Source organism: Sturnus vulgaris, chromosome 5, assembly GCF_052056855.1.
Source record: "Sturnus vulgaris isolate bStuVul1 chromosome 5, bStuVul1.hap1, whole genome shotgun sequence".
NCBI lineage: Eukaryota > Metazoa > Chordata > Aves > Passeriformes > Sturnidae > Sturnus > Sturnus vulgaris.
Window position 1 is genome coordinate 45,750,503 of NC_142247.1, and position 15,887 is coordinate 45,766,389.

Below are 15,887 nucleotides of genomic sequence, written 5' to 3' on the forward strand. Positions count from 1 at the left end.
CGATGTTGTTTTCCAATGCATTACCTGAAGGCAAAGGCCAAAACCTCTTTAGCTTCGAAGCAAATGTATTACTTGTTTTTCTTGAAGGATTATAAAACCCCATCATCTCTCTGCCAGAGATATTCACTGAGAGGGATGCCAGCCAATATGTTGTTCCAGGATTAATTAAAGAGTTTGTCTGCCAGACATTCTTTAAGTCTGCTGTTTCTCATTTTATTTTTACTTTTTGGCATGTAATAGTATTTCCATACTTATTAAATCCTGACTGATAATTGCATGCAAAAGAGCAATTAGCAGCAGACAATTTAGTGGCAAAGAATTTATAATTTGAACTGTTTACCACTCGGAGATGACTGATAGCAACTGCATCAAATGAAACTTAATCAGTGATATTGTTCCAGTGGAGGTTCCACCTGGCGTACTCTGTATTTTTTCAGTCTATCTTTGCATTAAGCATAAAATCAAACCTGTAAGTAGACGGTTACTGAAATATCCTGCAGTATATCAGGTGTTTCCTAAAATCAAAATCTCATTTCATTGTTCAGCACTGTGTGTGTTGAGGGACCTGTCCATGTGTTGCCTCCTGTTATTATTAGAAAGCCCAAGTTTCATGAGTTAGCATAAATGAAATTTCTTAGTCAAAAAACCCCTGAGTGACTGAGATCTACAGAGGTTTTCTCTACTTGTTTTCTTTACTTATTTTAATAGAAGCTTTACCTTTCTGTCTGCGAGAACATAGATTCTGTGTTCCAAAACCAACAATGCCATTTCAAGCACAATCACTAGGCCAGCAAATGCAGAACCCTTATCAATCAGTTCATATCTGAAAAAAGAAAAAGATTTGATGATTAATAAAAAAGCTCATTCTGAATGAGATGTTGATGGCAAAGATTTGAACATCTCTCTGATCATGAGCTAAGCAGGAACCGAAATGTCTCGCCATTTTGAAAGCCCTTTGAGCTTGAAATATTTCAGTCCATTTATGTATGGGCAAGAATATGCACAGGCATTACCAGTTTTATAGGAATAACTATCAACTTTCTCTGGTTCTTTTGACACATCAGAGAAAAGATTTGAAAATAGTGCTGGATAAGCAAAAAGAAGGAAAATATCTGGAAAATAGAAGATACCCCCTCCCCTCAGACTTCAAGGCTTGATTTCTTTCTAGTATTTGCATGCTTTAGTCTATTGCTCTTTTTCCTGAAGTTACACTGCACTCCAATTTATACTGCAGTTATCCAAGATTGCTTCTCCTATGTATCAACTGTCACTTTTCATGGTCAGCCATCCCATTAGAAACTGCATAGAAAACTCAGTAGGTTTATGATTCATCATCTCAAAGGAATTTGGTAACAGTTTATTAAGTAATACTGAGAAAGAAAAAGCTGAGATAAGGACTCAAGTTCATAGACCTCTTCAAGATGGGCAGGTAGCAGAGTATAGTCATGTCAGTTTTAATGCCCTTGCACCTCTAAAAAGCCATTGCGATGGGTTGTACCTGGCTGGATGCTAGATGCCCACCAAAGCCACTCTATCACGCCCCTTCTCAGCTGGGCAGGGGGGAGAAAATGTTAGGAAAGTCTGTCTGGTTGAGATAAGAACAGGGAGAGATCACTCACCAGTTACTGTGACAGGCAATACAGACTAAACTTGAAGGCATCAGTCTAATTTGTTACCAATCAAATTCAAGTACGATAATAAATAAAACCTAATCTTAAAATACCTTCCACCCCTGCCCCTTCCTTTTTCCCAGGCTCAAGTTTACTCATGCATTTTCTATTCCTCCCCTGAAGCCACACAGCAGGAAGGGGAACGAGGGCTGTGGTCAGTTCACCACACATTGTTGCTGCTTCCTTCTCGAGGTGGGGGGAACACCTTACACTCTTCCCCTGCTCCACTGTGGGTCCTTCCCATGTGAGACAATCTTCCACAAGCTTCTCCAATGTGATCCTTCCCACAGGCTGCAGTTCTTCACAAACGGCTCGAGCATGGGTCCCTTCCATGGGGTGCTGTCTTTCACAAACAGACTGCTCCAGCACTGGTATCTCATAGGATTACAAGACCTGCCAGCAAGCCTTTCTCCAAGGGGCCACAGGTCCTGCTGGGACCCTGCTCCAGTATGGGTTTCCAACAGGGTCACAGCCTCCTTCCAACATCCCCCTGCTCTGGCATGGAGTCCTCCATGGGCTGCAGGTTGGATCTCTGCATCCCTGTGGACCTCCATGGGCTGCAAGAGGACGGCATGTAGCTCATAGCCTCATCATAGTCTGTACTATGGGTTGCAGAGGAATCTCTGCTCCAGCAGCTGGAGCACCTCCTGCCCCTACTGCATTAACCTTGGTGTCTGCAGAGCTGTTGCTATCACATATTCTCACTCCTCTCTTCCAGCTGCATCTGTGCAGGTTTTTTCTTCCTTCCTAAATCTGTTATCCCAGAGGCACTTGCCACTGTCACTGATGGGCTCAGCCTTGACCAGTGGAGGGTCCATCCTGGAGCAGTCTGGCATTGTCTGTCAGACATGGTGGCAGCTTCTCACAGAAGTCACCCCTGTAGCCCCTCAGCTACCAAAACCTTGACACACTAACCCAATACAGTCACATACATCTCTCTATGTTGACCTGGAGTCTTGCAATGGCACAGCACCCTTTCAATTACTAGTTTAAGGAACACACAAAAGGGAGTCTGCTATCTACTAGTAAATATTTCCTTCCTGATTCACCTACTATGTGTTTTCACCCAAGTATTGACCTAATCAAAACTCATTTAGCCTATAAGATCTGATGTGACTGCAGCCTGGCAGATATGATTTGGAATATTTCAGAACTCAGCGGAAGAAAACGTACCCACTTCATACTTCAAATATCCAATCCTGAGCATGCATTTTGATTCATTATGAAAAAGCACACTGATGCTCATAGTAGGAAAGCAGAGAGGATCAGTTTTGAAGCTGTGTTAGTTTTCAGATTTATTTGCATGTACTTCTTCAATCTAACTGACATAACAGAAAATTCTTGCTTGCTTTACAGTTCAAGTGTAAGTGTAATGAAAAGCATCCTTCAGCATCTATCATGAATTTACACAACTGTGGCTCTATAATGACCTTTCAAGCCAAAATCAGGGAGCCTGGGAAAGCTTTGGTATGGATATACTTCTTGCATCAAAGTCCTTGAGGTCATTGCCTACATTGTATTTACCAGAAATTTCAAAGCATCACAAGAGTTTGTAGCATCCACATCTATGATCTATTGCAGAATGATAACTGCAGACACTTAGTTTAATTCCTCTGAAAGTAATGTTCACTTTTACTTTGATAACCCTAAGTCAAAACAGATAAATCCAGCAAAATATTAAGACAATATTGTTTTTAAGACAAAGGGTGTGTTTCTTTAATAAAACAAGAGACAACCATGCAATAAGACATTAAAACATTTATACCTACAAAGAGGCAAGTAAGCATAGTTAGCCAGGCAATATTACTTAATTATATCGTAATAGAATCTCCTGCTCTACTGGATGGAGGGCTCTTTATGGAGGAGATCCTCACCCATTAAAAACAATTCCATCTGCATATACAAAAAAGGCACAAAACTTTTCAAAATAACAAAGGATAATTCAGGCATTGAGTTGTTACAACTTCTCAGTCCTAGTCTGGGAAAAAAACCAGTCTTGATGGTAGATTGCAGTAGTTCATCTGGTCGGAAGGGGTGTGGTGTGTGCACCAGTCCTTTCCCCCTTCAGTGGGGAGATGTCTGTCTTTCCACAGAGCCCATTCTTCCCTGCCTGGCTGCCTGCGCATTAATAACAGGGAACAGAATCCATTCAGTGATTGATACCAGCTTATGCTAAACAATTTCCTGTCCTGTTTCCAATAAACATGGCTGTTCAAATAGATTATAGTGTCTCAGAGCGTTCACATCCCTTCCAATCTCCCTCCCCACTTCCCCACTCCCACCTTGCTTCCCCCCTCCTGCCTTAGATGTCCTTTAACTGCTCTTTTTTGATGGTAATGAAGCTAAACAGCATTTCAAAGAGGGCTTTGATTAGCATGATAACCATGTAGTGGCTTGATGGGCTGCATGGAATGGTTGTCTAGCCTTCCAGCACCAACAGCTTCTAAGAAAAGTTATACAACTTGTTAAAATGCATGCATAGATGTAGATATGGATGTATGTGTGTTTGCATTCACATAAATGAGGTATCAGTAAAACCTGACAAGGTCCATTCATCGATACTCCCTGTTGGAACAGCGTTTTCTTGATGCACAGATTAATTGCAGCAATTTGCCAAAACTTGCCTGGGTAATCCATATGCATTTAAAGAGGTGACAGGAGGTGGAACTGCAGTAGAGCTCAGTAATTACTTATCATGTACAGCACCACTACACTGCTGCTACTCAAGTCACTGGGCATTGCCAGAGATTGGACTGCTGGAAATGGCATACAGCAGAAAGACTGCAGAAAACTCCATGTCTCAAGACCTATGTAACAGCATCAACAAGGCTGAAACTGAAATTCCATGGCACCACTAATACAGTCTCCCAAATCAGATAATATAGGTTACGAGTTCATTAGTTAAGAATTATGCTGAGCAAATGCCCTTTCTCCCTTGTGGCATTTATTCCTTTTTCTGAAAATTAAGTTCAAGACTAAAGTTTATTCCTGGACTGTTGTTATCTGACATGCATTGTGGTTCTAAAGGGCTAAGTCACACAATGGGATGAGGCAAGCAAAAGCCCAATGGCTGTTTCACAGTAGTTTAGACTTTATGGGATATGACTGACTCCTCTGGTTTAATTTGTTTTTAAGTTTCAGCTTTCAGCTTCCCCATTGTAATTATTTGAAGCACTACAATGAAAAGCTGCCTTAATTGAAATAATGTTTCCTTTGGATTTCTTTTTTACAATATTTGTACGTATTTTGGCAGCCCTTCGGGATGCTATTTGTTAAGCACGTTGATGACAAGTGACATCTTGCTAGTCTGCAAATACTTAAATTCCAGAACATGAAGGAGCTTCATGTCATTTATACTAGCAACATCTATCTGCAATCCAAACAGGAAGTAAGAGAAGGTACATTGCAGAGGCAACAGATGAATTCAGCAGCATCATGAAGCTGATCACTATGACAAAAAGCAGAGTGTCACCTCTGTAAGTGTATTCAGAACTGGCAGCTATGGTTACTAAAGAATATCAAAAAGCCTTACAAAGAGATTGATCTGCTTTAACTCTAGAAATACAAATAGCATGAATCTAATACACATTTTGCTATAATATGTATGGGTTTAGCAAATATAAACAAAGTAACTCAAATCAAGACAATAAAAATCAAGGAGTTCTTTGGAACGGAGAAGAAAACAGTGAGTAGCCTGATGCTGCTGTGTAAATATTGGATATGGAGGGCCCTGTGTCAACATCTGGATGATCATGAGTGATTGAGTGCCCGAGGAACAGCTCTGTGGGAAAGGGCTGGGGCTCGTGGCTGACAGCAGGATTAAACATGAGTCAACATCATGCCATGTGTAGTGGGGATGGCGGGAGCATGCCCAATTGTGTCAGCAGGAGCAAAATGGCCAAGAGATTATCTCCCTTCTCTCAGCACTCATTAGAGCACAGCTGGAATTCTGCATCCAGTTTTGGGTCCTACAGTACAAGAAGGATATCAATAAACTGGAGTGAATTCAGTGAAGGGCTACCTTGATGGTCAAATCTGGGGCACTTGCCTTTAAAGGAGATACTGAGGCACAGAGAATCTTCAGTCTGGGAAAGGGATGGCTCTGGCGGAACCTGACAGCAGTACCTACTAACCAGTACTAACTAGTACCTGTCAAACAGTACCACTGCCTTACTGAGAAGCTGGAACCAAGGTCTTCCTGGCAGTGCATGGCAGCAAGACAAAGGGCATTGTCCATGAAGAGCTGAATAGCAGATATGACTGGGTATAAAGGAAAATACTTTCCCGATGAGACTAAAACAAGAATTGGAACAAGGAGATTGTGCAGTTTCTACTCATGGAGGTTTTCAATGCCTACCTGAATAAAGCCCTGAACAACTTAATCTGACCTTGTAGCTGACTCTGTTTTGAGGAAGAGGCTGGATTACAGCCATTTTGAGGTCCCTTCCAGCCTGAATAACCCAGGGATCCTGTGTTTCACACAACTCACAGCAAAGCTGTACAGCTTTGCTGCAGGATGCTGCAGACACTGTGGGTGTTAATGTAGGTTTCAGACACTGGCCAGTGTCACCAAAGGGAAATGCAATGACGTTTTGGATCTGAACCCCAAACACATGGAGAACAGGAAATATTCAGAGGAAGTACTACTCTAGGCTTCCCTATAATCTCATATTCTTCCTTGTGCAGCTGCTTATGGCGGTTGTCTGAGTTGGGGATTGACTGTCCATTTCCCAAACCAGTACAGCTCTTTTTGTCTTTTTATTTCTATAAAACACACCATCAGCATGATCTACTGTTTCAAACCTAAAATTTTGCAGAGCTTTTAATTACAGGGAAGTAGAGCTTTTAGAACACCATCCCTACCCTTGGAAGGAATAGTAAAATAATGAGGCTTTTCAGACTACATTTTTTCCAGTCAATTTTCATAATGACAGTATATGGGGGGAAATTGAAGATTGTAGTATATTACCAAAAAGTAAGAGAAGTGTTGTAGAGAGATCTATTTTTTTTTCACTTTTTCAGAAGTTCAACAAGTTCATTGCAATCTGCTTTTCAAGGTCATCCATCTGAATCAATGATCTTAGCTCCACCAGTTCTGATTTTTTGAACAAAATTGTAATTACCATCCTTTTAAACACCAGCTGTTCTATTGAAACATGATACTGGTTGTGTACTCACAGTGGAAAAATATCTGTGGGTTGCTCTTCACTGAAGCCTCAGAGCTGATTGCAAGAAGCATTTATAGTCACAGAATTAAAGGGGCCACAACCAGATCCTTTGTGGCTACAATTCCTTCTCCTTTTGTGCATTACCCTGTTCAAACATGCATTTGAACTTTGTTCCTTATAAAATAAGCAGAAAAGGGAAAGTGCAATATCATGCAGTGGAATGTGCAAAGGAGTAATCTATGAGCTTGTCCACATGCTGAGCCCTATGAGAGCAATGCACAGAAACAGAAACACTTTGGGGAAATGTTTTTCTGCCATTCTTTAGCAGTATGTACCATCAACAGACAACCAAGGTTAACAATTTAGGAGGAAGGCTATAATCTAATTATAGTAGGACACTTTACTAAAGAAGAAAACAGTGATGAAAAGCAAAGCAGAAGAAATGCTTTTCTAGCAGGATTTGCAGGAGAATTGAAAGGCTGATTGGCATAGGAAGTGGCATAGGAAAATAAAAGCAAGAGGTAGAATTTGTCTTGGCAGGAAAGTGATGTTCTACTATTAGAAATGCCTGCAGGCCTAAAAGAAAAAGAATCCTGTGCTGAGATTTAAAAAGGATTTTCCAACTGCTTTAAAGCTCAGCTGCTACACTAAATATTTTCCTAAAGCACGCAGAATTTGAGAAGTGCAGAAACTTTTGGTCATGTTCAGAGAAGCCAGAGACCAATGAGTATTTATCCTCGCAGTCTGGGATAGTGACTATCTATGCAGATAGGCAAAATGCAAGGAGCAGCCAGGTACTGGGGTGTACCTGCCAACTGCTGCATCCCTATCTTCCCTCCTTTCCCCCGAAAGATTTTTTCTTTACCTATTATACTTTTTGTAGTGTATTTTCCTTTTTTCTTCTATTTTTATAAGAAATTAGGACATTGGTAGTTTAGCAACGTGTCTGAACAGTAGCTCCTGCCAGGTCAGGGTGCTACCAGAGGGCACTTAAGCCTGAGATGCAGGGGAGGGAACTTGCCTTGTCAGCTGCAAAATCTAAAGCATTGCAGTACTGCTGACTGATTAGCAATTGCTATATTTTTCTCTATTAATTACATGGCCTTTTCTCTTTCCAAAGCCAGGAAAATGTTCACGCTGTCAGAAGTCTTTACCTATGAGGACATTCATCCCTCTGCAGTGTGCTGTCAGGAATCAAGAGTGCCTGGCAAGCACTGGCAAGCCCCTGCTCTGTCTTTCCCTTACACAACAGACCTGAGCAGTATTCCTGTGCTCCTGACCATTAACTCATAAGGCCTCAGTTCAAGAAGGCCTTAATGCACATAATGACATATCACTTTTCCTAAAGATTGCACATAGCGTGCAACCATTATCCCTAAACTTGGCCTAAAGAGTTATTTCTTCCTGAGTCATATATAAGTAATTATTTGGAATGAAAAGGCAGTACACAAGGAACAGTCAAGGATCACAATACTAAGTTTTTTCTTATTATTCAACAGAAATAAATACAGAAATGGAGAAGAGCAATACCAAGAGCTTATTGAAAATACTAGTACAATTGAATGGATATAAAAGGATTATTTCTTTTGACATCCCTGTCTATCCCTGATTGCAGATATTTGAAATGGGAATTATATTTTGCTGCTTTTGTGTACAGCAGCTTTTGCCAGAGGTGTTCTTGATCTCATGCTGGGTCTTTAGACAGTGCTGAAGAACAGGTGATAACAACTGTTAACAAGTATAGAGGGCTCTTGTACTCCTTAAGGTATTTCTGAAAAGCAATGAGGGGAAAATCAGAATGACCACATGTATTAATAAAGAAGACTTGCTGACTAGACAGATCAAATTATTTCATTTAAGGTAATAAGAAAGATTGAGACTACAACTTTCTTTTAGAGATGCTAATTTTGTCACTTCTTTGATATTTGGTCTTGCTTTAAACAGTATATTCTTTTGTCTTGATAACTGAGGTTGAATGGAGAGTCTTTTATTTTGAGCTATGTAACTTGTCACATCTCCAGATGGAGCCACTGCAAATAGTCTGAGCACTTCCTGTTCCTACTTCTCACTGTGCCTGGCTTCTGCTAGCCAACACGAGGTCATTTTGTCTTAATATTTCATTGAATTGGTGTATTAGTAATACATCAAAGATGATGCCTTAATGAAATGCAGCAGCTGGGTATAGTCACAGCATTTGAAAGCAATGTCAGAAAAAAAGGCTGTTTATTCTGCATAGAAAGGGAAGGCTGATGATATTTGATCTCCCAGAAGCTGGAGGCTCCAGCTCTGCAACAGGTGAAATAGACAATATGCATTTGGTGTTATGTGAATTTTAGAGCTGTGATAGACATGTAATCTCAGTCAGTTGGCAGAGATTCACAGAGCAGACAGAGGCTACTGCAACCAATTACGCTTCCATATGCTGCCTTGTCTCAAAACTAATCTGGAAAGCAGGCAGAAAATACTTTGTCATATATAACAACTTCTTGGCTTCATAGCCAAAAGTCCTGCTGGGGTTTGTGACCAGCATCAAACACGTGGGACTTGTGTTTCTTGCCTGGGTGCTGGGCTGAGAGCACTAAATTCGTCCTATACAGGTCAACGGGTGGTCTTCAGGGGTTGGCAGTCCTTGGCCACTTGTGACTAGTGGCTGGTGTTGGAAGCAGAGTTCAAGGTGAAGGATCTCCATCTACCAGTACCTGTGCTCTAGGCTCTCCGTGTTTTCTCAGAACAAAAAAGGACAGAAAAATAAAGACTCCAAATTGACAATGGATGCTTCATTTACTTCTTCTATCAGTGTGATATTTTCTCTTTGTGAGGATATTGTTTGTGGGTGGTCACTGCTTTTCCTTTTCCTCTGTGAGATTATCATCTTAGAGAAATAAAAAAGGGGTCCCTGTCAGCTTTTACAACACATGGTGATTACAGGAGTACTGCACTTTGTTTCTCCTTGAACAGATTTCATGGCTTTTTTACACTTTGTTCCTCCTGGTCATTTGATATCTGAATGTGTTTATCTCTGAAATAACCTCACCCAGAGATCTCCTTTCCTCTAGAGTCCAGTGATATCATTTATATATTACTTATGGCTGCGGTAAACAAAGCCTCTTCTCAATTACAATCTCTTAAGATTGCAGAATAACTGGTCAGGCTGGCTCAATATGATCATTTAGTTGATAAGGTGAATCCTGACTCAGTCAGATTTTCTATGGTAGATCAATGAAGTGATGGAAACTGAATATTGCATTTCCTCACCATATGATAATCAGGAAAAGCATCAGCATCAGTAGACATCTATTTTGGCAGGTAGTTTAATCTCTAAATTGTGATTTTTATCAGGTACTAATATCCATTAAAAATAGTGGCATTTTGGAATGACAGCAATTATACTCACTCTGCTGTTGTGTGAATAGCTGTGTGAAGTGGACAGGGCTCAGGGGTTGCCCCAGTGTGTTTCTTAGCAGTGACCCACTAGGTCAGTGCATTTTACTGGTAAATAATTTTGCATGAGATTGCCAACAAATGACTAACAGGTGGAAAACTCAACTAATAACAGAAATGTGTAGTAGAAGTGATATACCCTGGGATTTTTTTTTTTTACTTTTTCCTTTTAAAAATAATTTTATTTCATCTGAACTAATTAATTCCTTATTAGTAAGATGCCAATAAGAAAATTACTTTTGGAGGAACATAATGGCAAACCAAACCAAAACAAAACCACCCAGAAAAAACCCCCTAAATATAAAATATATCCTTATATAAGACAATAGCTGGTACAATAAGGACGTGAGACAATATCAAAGTTCTCTTCAACTGACCAGAATTGAATGGTAATCAGATGGAAAATGTCTTCCATCTTAATAAACAAGTATTCTCCCTTAATATAGACTGTACTCTCAATTACTGAAAATGCTACTCATACTGTGCTTTAAATTCATTGTGTGCTACAGGACTTGGTTTTTGGAGAATATTTTTAACACACTTGCCTAGTTTATACATTATTCTTTCTTTCTTTCAAAAAGTGTGCAAATGACCAAGAAGTCCCTACAACACCTACATTTTGCTTAAATTTTCACATTTTATTGCAAAATATCTTAAAGCTTATGGATTCCAGGCCCCTCTGAAATAAAAATATCGTCCTTCAAAAATATATTGAAACAAAACATACAATTTTCTGAAGCATTTTTATTAATTGTAATAATTGAAAAATGAGTGGTTCCTTTTGTTTTTGTGAGCATAGAAAGAATTTTTAGTGGCAAAATTAATAATAATTGATTTTAAAGATCTTCACTGAAAATGAAGTAATCCAAACAAATATAACATTCAATCCCTTGTCCACCTGCATCCTAATAAAGTTTAATTAGATGTAATTACCTGTAATTTCCACTTCTCCTGCCTTCTGAAAGTGTGGCATTATATAAAACCAGCTTGCCTTTTCATACAGGATTCAATTTCAGGAAATCAAAGATGTGTTTATGCAGTCTGAATTTCTGGATAAAGGTTTTTGAACTACTGACTACTTAAGAAACCTCTTAACTTCTTCCTTAGTAGATATTGCATCCTTGTTCTCTATAAATTCTAATCTGCATGGTTGTTACCTGCTATTAAATTTATCCAAGATGGAATTGTTGCCTGTAGATTTTCCATGTTGTATCTCAAAGTTACCAAAGTTAATACACCTGACAAGTTCATACATATTATTTTTTCTTTTTTCTGCCTTACGATCAGTTTACTTATATGTTTTTATTAGAAAATTCCTATTCGTTTAAAGGCATGAAATGGTAGTATTTATTTAAAGGAGAAGTACTACTACTTAAAAATGAAAGTTATTATTCTGTTTTTAGGCTGAATCCAAAAATTCCATTTTGTACACCCAATCTTCTGTTGTAGTTATGTTCTAGCAAAACCTCACCCAAATCTGAGAAGACTGGAAGTTCATTTTATGAACTTTAGTACTTAAAACGGAAAAAAAAATCAACTCATCATTTTTAGGCCTTTGTAGAATTCTCTGTACCACATGGAAATTAGCTCTTTTATCTGCTCAGAGACTGATGTGAGAAAAAGCAATTTCACCTCTGAATATATTACCAGGATAAAATAGCTGCTTTCCAATAGAGGGAGAAAAGGATGATGGTGGCCATGATATCCACATGCCTGTAAAGTTCTGTGTTTCACTGATATCTTTATTTCCACACCAAACAGAAGGATGAATCTTCCAGATTCTGGAAGAAGTGATGCTGTGAATTTGCTGAGAACTGAGTTTGGCACTATTTTTTCCCATAATTGTCTTAAATAAGTCCCAAAGTCTTATGCTTGCTTGCTAGGCTTATAAATACAGACTGCTTCCTTTTCCACTCTGGCTGCTTTCCTCAATATTGACTGGCTTCAAAGCATGGGGAAGAGGAAGAAATATGCTGACAATGCTCACACTTTGTGTGAATCTCTTTCATTTATTGTAGCCTTTAGCTCATATGAATTCCAGCTTTGCAGTGTTTGCTTGTACAGCCGTCTCATCACTGATAGTTTCTCCAGCTGCCCCAAATCCTTTCCAGCTCCACTCTATTTTAAGGACCTGGCTGCACCATATCTTCTGGGTGAAGACAGAAACAAAAATAAGTGTTTATTTGCCAATGTCTTCTGGATTTAAAACAACTCAGCAGCTAACCCCTGCTGGGGAAATAGTTGCCACATTCGTTTAGTTCAGAAAGACCAAGTACTTTTCCTGTATCAGGTACTGCAAGTGTTTAATAAATAACTGCTTCAGTATTTTGTGTACTTAATCCTTTCTATGCAGAAGCCACTGGAGATATTATACATGTATTAATAAACCTAATTGTAGGTGTCTATACGTGGATGTTGACATGTGGATTTGAAGAGCTTGTTACAGGCAATGGAGTTCTAGGCAATGCAGGAGCCTGCAGAACATTGCAGCTGGCCCATGCTGGGAGACTCAAATGAGATGCCCACACCGAACTATTTTGTGCTATCTGAGCTGTAACTGAAGCATTCACACCAGGATGGCAGCCATGAGGCAGCACCTTCAAGAGGTCCACATCCTCCCAGAGCAGCAGTGGAGGGTGAGGAGGGAGGTGCTGGTGTGTCACAGCACCAACTGCTTGTCTGTATCAGCTCCCCAGTCCTCTGCTCTGAAAGGAGTTGAATTTCCCTCTCACAAGTGATTTGATTTGCCATTCTCCATTGATTTGCCATGTCAGCTTAACACATGGCTTGCCTTTGGACAATCACAAATAGGCATCTGTCTTTAGGTTTCATAATCTGGAGCTGAATTTCTCCACAAGACTTATTGCTAGGCCTTCACTTTTACTGCTTTGTACCGTACCAGGATTACACCACCAGGTTCTGGAAAGCTCCTGGAGTAGGTGTCACAACAGGGCACTGCATCCTCCAAGAAGACTGGAAATATGCAGTCAAGGAGATTGTGAAACATGCAGATTTAGAGCACCCTGAGTGCATGCACTGGAATACAATCAGGCTTTAAGGCAGCTGAGCATACATAGGGCATGGGAAAATGTACACAGACAGGGCACTGGCTAATGCAAGTTAGAGCCATCCCTAAGGCGAGTTGGTCCTAAATATTTATTGGGACTGAAAAGCCACTTTTGACTGTTGGATTTTTTGCCATATGACTCCTCAGATCCTGTACCAAGTACAGATTGAAGGATCCAAAGAATGGACTATTATTCTTCAGTGAATCTTATAATAGAAAGCACAACACTACCTAACTTGTCTGATGGTTAGAAAAAATACAAATGTGATACTAAACCCTACTGCCCAATATATTTAAAAGACTGTATCCTAAATTAAAATGCATTGGAAAGTACAAATTGAATATCTTAAAAAACACATTTTACAATATATTTACATTTCTCTTTCACACAACTCACTGTCAGAGAAATTGGTAAGAAATAGCAGCAAGGCATGTTGTAACAAAACAAAGATTTCTGGCTGTTTTGACATCAGACTGGCTTTCCTGAAGTTAATCTGTTGAGGAATACAAGAGTCTATTGTGCAGAAACACGCAGAAGCTGTTCAGATCTGGAAACGTGTAGCTGCATTGGCATGGCACTGCCTCGAGCATTTATGCTCTGCAAACACATCGGAACTTCTCTGAGACTTGAACTGCTGACTCTGTAGAGGGCCAGGCTATGGCATGGGGACCTGCTGGCTCTGGTTGGCTCTAATTCTGCTTCATTGTACACCAGAAACTCTAACTTTATTATACACCAGAAATTTGGCCTTCATGTCTAAGAATAAACAAGTAAAAAAATTTAAATATGAGCTATCCCTCTTTTCTTCAGCTCATCTTAGAGGTACTCTAATAATATATATATTCAAGATAGACTTGATAGATTCAAGCAATCAAGATAGATTGCTCTAGTGCCAAACTGCAAATTTTTACATATTCTCTGGTTGCTTAAGTCATTCTTAGCCACAGATGTTTGCTGCCGTTCTAATATCTAGATACAAAAGACTGATTAAATCACATTCACATTAAACTATATGATGCATTTCATTAGGGTTTTAAATTAAATTTCTTTGCTACATCCAGATTTCATCTTCTGTTGTTAACTGATGTAGCACTTATTCCAGGAGGGCTTTATGTCTCAGCAAAGACATGTGTTTTTAAAAATTCTTTACATTGTGTAGCAGACTTAACTGATGTGGTCCATTTGTTCCCCCTTCAGCACATTATCTCCAGTATGTAAAATGAATTATTACCTCTTCTCCAGTGTAACACCACATTATGCTCCTCAGAAAACCCAAAACTTGTAGTCTGCGTTCCCACAAAATGTTCTTCCATGATGTCTGTATGTCTCTAATGACACATTTCACTGACTGGTCATTTGTATTGTTCTAATAGTATTAAAAGTATATGTTAACATTAAAACTTTATGGAACTGGTTCCCAAAGGACGTTAGAATCTGAGGGTGAAACTCATTCCCATGCAGCTCATATGCCAGCCAAAAGAATACAGATTTTACATGTGATTTATTGATGCATGGCCCAGCTGTTCAGCGTCTGCTAAGGAGATTTTCATCCTTGATTGCATGAACTCTGGGTAAGACCTTGCTGCTCTCTCATAAGAGTCTTATAAATTTTAAATTGTACTATTTGTGTTAAGTGTATAAAGTTCATGGTATTTATGTGAGAATCACTTTGTCCAGCCCTGAAATAGAAACCACTTCTGACATAAAATACAACTGCTGTTTAGTACCTCTAAAATGCTGTAGAAATGTGAAGATATATTCCATATATCTATGAAACTACTACACTATGAAAGCAGTGTAGTAGACAAGAAGAAAACAAATATTCTTTCTAATTATTAATGCTATTATTCTATAAAGTTCCTTCTAAACCCTTCGTATGATCTGTTTTCCTAAGTGAATCAGAAGAGAGACTTAACAGCTGTTGAACCATCAGCTGTGTTTTCAATAGCATATGGGATTTCTCGCTTAAGTACCAATGCAGCCCAATCCTGCTTAGGTTGCAATAGCTGATTAGATCGCAGCTTGAGGTATACACAGTAATTGCTATTAACTTAATTATTTTATTTTGTATTAAGCATGCTGCTGCATTTCCACTATTCTCTCTCCCACTGTTCCATTCTTATCTTTCCAGTTAGATGACAAAATGAACCAACATCAAAAAAGAGGGCCACAAAATCCCACTCTTGCTTATTTTTTCTTTTTTCTTTTTTCTTTTTTCTTTTTTCTTTTTTCTTTTTTCTTTTTTCTTTTTTCTTTTTTCTTTTTTCTTTTTTCTTTTTTCTTTTTTCTTCTTTCTTTTTTCTTTTTTCTTTTTTCTCTTTTCTTTTTTCTTTTTTTTTTTTTGAAGGAGGCAGAGAAGTGTTGGTTAATATATGGCTGCCCCCTAGGTTAATGCTTTTGTTTTGATGATGTTGCTAAAGGGGCTTAGAAAAACTTTTTCCGATGCTTCCATTTAGTGCAACTACTGTCTTGGGAATTGTATACCTTTATTTTTCAATAAGGGTTTAGATTTTATATTAGTCATATTGTTGCACCTATTC

The 15,887-nt window shown here is 39.0% G+C and overlaps 1 long non-coding RNA gene across 1 annotated transcript in view; it reads right to left on the minus strand.

Annotated features, from left to right (window-relative positions):
- Positions 1–2,981: 2,981 nt before the first annotated feature.
- LOC148223689 (uncharacterized) overlaps positions 2,982–15,887 on the minus strand; it is a 28,412-nt gene continuing 15,506 nt past the window's right edge. Inside the window, exon 3 of the long non-coding RNA XR_015803981.1 lies at positions 2,982–3,788. This is a non-coding gene — a long non-coding RNA (uncharacterized LOC148223689). The remainder of the gene's footprint in view (positions 3,789–15,887) is intronic.